This window comes from Marmota marmota, unplaced genomic scaffold (assembly GCF_001458135.2).
Source record: "Marmota marmota marmota unplaced genomic scaffold, marMar, whole genome shotgun sequence".
NCBI lineage: Eukaryota > Metazoa > Chordata > Mammalia > Rodentia > Sciuridae > Marmota > Marmota marmota.
The window spans coordinates 405376-409442 of record NW_026000185.1 but is presented as its reverse complement, the minus strand read 5'-3'; positions in this window follow the sequence as shown (position 1 = coordinate 409442).

Genomic DNA, 4067 nt, shown 5'->3' with positions numbered 1-4067 from the left:
GCTAGGTGCCACCCGGCTGCGAGAGGGGAGGGTCCGCCCCGCTGGCCTGTCACCAACGCAGGCCTTCAGAACAGGGGAACCGCCACCCACACAGAGCAGGACCATGGGCGGCCCGCGGAGCAACAGGTGGCCCCCAGCCCCGGGGGAGGTGGCCCCCAGCGCCAGGCCCCTGTACAGGGCCGAGGGGCAGCAGCGCCTACCCGGGGGCCGTAGGTGATCCTCAGGGAGCGGCTCCAGAGGCCGCCTACTGCTGCTGCAGGCCCTGGACGCGCAGCCCCCGCAGCCCCCGCAGGAACAGCTGGCCCCGGGGCCGTCGCCTGCAGCCGCGCCTCCACCACCTTCTCCAGCAGCACTGTGGGGACAAGGGGACAAGGGTGGCCAGCTCCCCAGGACCTGCACTCACCAGCCCTGAGCAAAGAGGGAACGTGGGGACCCAGGGTGGGGACCCCGCACCTCCGCTAGGGATCGCTGGCAGCGGGCCTGGCCACGCTGTCGCGGCCACGTGACAGCTGCTAAACATAAGGCTACCGAGGGACAGAAGGGAAAGGCGCGCTGGCCGGCCACCCGTGAGTGTTTCGGAAAGTTCCGCTTCTCCCTCGACAGACGGGACGCGCAGCTGCCCAGGGTCGGACTCCCCGAGGCCCCCAGGCAGGCAGGGCAGTGGGTGGCTGGTGGAGGGAGGAGGCGGTGGACAGAGCTATGGCTGGCTGTCTGCGCGTAGGCGGACGGATGGACAGATGGAGTCCAGGACAGGCCCTGGGGACCCCACAGCCGGCTCCTACCTCCAGGAGGGTGAGGGCGCGGCCACCCCCAGGCACCTCTTGGCACCCTCAGAGCACAGCCGTCGGCACACACAGGTGTTCACTGAGCACCTACTGTGTGCGCCCACTGTGCTGGGCACAAGAGGAGCCAGGCCCGTCGAGGCTGCAGCACAGCCGCCGAGATTCCCAGGTGAGACACTGAGCAGGCTGACCCCATGATAAGACCAAACAGGGAAAGAGGAGGGCAGGACTCGGGCCCGGGGACCTGGGGGCTCAGGTCACAGCCGAGGAGTCCTCGCAGACCCTGTAGGTGGAGGAGTGGCCCTGGGACATCTGGGGCCCAGAGAGGGGGCCGGAGGCAGGGTGACAACGTGGCTGGGAAAGGCACAGGGTGACAGTAGTAGTGAGGCCACAGGTCTCCGAGGTCAAGGGTCAGTTCAGAGACTCAGGAGGTCACTGGGAGAGCTCTGACCTTGGCTGAGTGGAGGCACCAGTAGCCACTGGTAGGTTCCCTTCAGTGTTTTCTGTGGTGATGGATCTCGTTTGTTTGTGTGCGGTGCCGAGGCGCCAACCCAGCGTGGCCAATGGCCTTCAGCACCGGCTGCAGCTGAACCGAGGGCCACCAGCCCCACCCACTCGCCTGCCTGGCTCAGGCCCGGAGCAGGGCCTGGACGCTGGCCGTCCTCATCTGATGGGTGTCCAAGGACCTCTGGAAGGTACGGTCCACACCCAAGGCCTCTCCAGGATCCTCACGAGGGAGCCGACACGGGCAGCCGCCCGCAGGCCCGTCCAGAGCAGCCCACAGTTGTACACCAGGGCTGAGATGCCAAGGAAGGCATCGGGGCTGGCCCCCGGGGACGGCAGCAGTGGCTGGGGACAGGCAGGGCCCGTCCCAAAGGAGAAGGTCAGTAAGTGGCCTCTCCCAGGCCGGGCTGCCCAAGACTCACCTGGGGCACTAGTAAAACACCGCGGCCCACCCCGTGCCCAACCCCAGCACGTGCCAGGCAGGCGCGTTGGGGCCACCCTGTGCCCCCAGGACCGGGACCCGCACCCTCAGGCCAAAGGGGGACACATGGGAAGACCTGGGGACGTTCTGGTGTCACGCTAGAGGGACAGAGGGCACTGGAGCTAGCAGGGAGCCACGGAGACACCGGTACCTGGGACAGTCCCCAGCCCCAGAGGCCAACTGCCCAGGCTGAGCCACCATGAGGGAGAGCAGGTGGGTCCCAAGGACAACCCAGTGGAGACCCTGGAACAGAGGTCCACCCACTCCCAGGACGACGAGATGAGCAGGAGCAAAACCAGAGTTTTCTTCACAACCGACTGACCCGCGAGGGGCCAGCTTCTCGGCCACCCTGCTCTGCTCCGCCTGCAGCTGTCTGTCCTGGGACGGGTGACCCGTCCCTCTGTGGGCCGCAGCGGGGTCAAATCCCAGGGGAGCTGGGCCACACCTGCGGGGCCTGCCCCCCAAGCCGGCCGTTCCCCCGGCAGCATCTCCGCTGCGCCGTCGGCAGAGGGGCCCAGGCTGGCCGGGTGGGGAGGGCTGCGGCTTGTCAGGAGTGACAGGCCCCCGTCAGCAGAAGTCAGCAGAGGGGTCAGGGACAGGAAGGGGCGGGTGGCCCCACCTGGGTTCTCAACGTCTCTCCACGGCAAGCTGGTCACTTTTAAACAGCTCTCGCGCCACCCGGGGCGGCCCTCAGCTCCCAGCCAGGCTGGAGGCCCTCCTGACCGCCCTCCGCTGTCGACGCCCATCGCCCCCCTTATCCCCTTTCCATCTGGCAGACGGGACAGAGAGGGGAGGCGATGGTACCTCGGGTCACCCCGGTGGCAGGTGGAGGGGCCTGGACTCCACCTGGAGCCCAGCTCCCAGGCCAGGCTCCGAACGATTCTCAAGACGCAAATTCTGAGCCCACGGGGCTCAGTGGTAGGACCCCCGCCCAGCGTGCCCGAGGCACTGGGTCCATCCTCAGCCCCACGTGAAAAACAGCGGTTAGAAAGACAGTGTCCCCGAGCCCTCTGCTGAGTCCCCACGTTCCTTCTTTGGGACCAGTGAACAGTCCACTTGGGGCGCTCGCCGCCCTGGGGATGGACGTGCGTCTCCTGCCTGTGGGTCCGACCCGCCCCACTGCAGCCAGCACGCGTGTGCACATGTCCAGCAGGTGGCCACCCTCACAGGTCCCTGTCCCTCAAGTCCTGTGGGCGTGGCGGGAAGGCTGGCTTCGCCATGAGCGTATCCGTGGTCCTGGGTCTGCGTGTCCCTGTGAGCGAGCTGCGCTGTGTACGCGCGTTCCTGAGTGTGCACACCCCGGGCACCGTGTCCCTCGCAGCCTGAGTGTGCAGGGCCTCTGGGTGCACACACGCCTCAGGGTGTGACGAGCCCTGGTCTCTCCACGTGTCCCCTTGTGAAGGGCAGAGGAGCCAGCGTCCCTGGGAAAACCACATTCCACCGTGTTTCTCTATATTTGGCAAAAAGAAAATAGACTGGTTTCCCTCCTGGGGAGCAGGGAGGACGGGGCCCAGCTGGGGGGCAGGGAGGGGTGCAGAGAAGCCCCCAACCAACCAGAGGCCCCGCCCACTGCTGCGCCCAGGAGGGCAGAAGCCCCTCGGCCCTGCAGGACGGCCCATGCCCTGGCCGGTGCCCTAGCCGCCCAGGGGCCCTGCAGGGCCAGCAGAGCCAAGCTGAGCCCGGGCCTCGTGGTGGCAGCCTGGGGACACGCCCAGCCCCGGCAGCCTTCTCCTCAAGACTTGGAGGCCTTGACCCAGCCGGTCACCTTCAGTTCAGAGCTGAGGATGCAGAGCTGCGGCAGGCAGAGGCACAGTGACCCTGGGGACCAAAGGCACCGGCCAGAAAGACAAGCTGCATGTCACCAAAATGAGGATTTCGCTCACAGGACACCATCCAGGGGCTGCCGGAGGCATCACCAAGGTGACCCGGGGCTCCGAGGCCTCGAGCCTCATCCTGACGGCCTCCAGATGCCCCGAGGAATGCAAGGCGAGGCACAGGGCGGCCTGGACGCACCAGGGGAGGATAACGCAGGGCCCCAGACAGAGCCTGCACAGTGACCAGGACACCCAGCGAGCTCCCACAGGCCCCACCAAAACGCAGGGAGGCCAACACCCGGCTGAGGACGCCCTGAAGGCAGGAGGCGTCCGACTGCAGCCAGTGGCCTCCAGCTGGAGCCTCTAAACCCCGGCCCCGCACACGGAGGGGCTTCCGTTTTGTGATTTTAATCCTGTGGCCTCAGGAGGGGAACCCAGGTCCCTCCGCAGGCCAGGCCAGGCCAGCTGTCGCCGAGCTACAGCCCC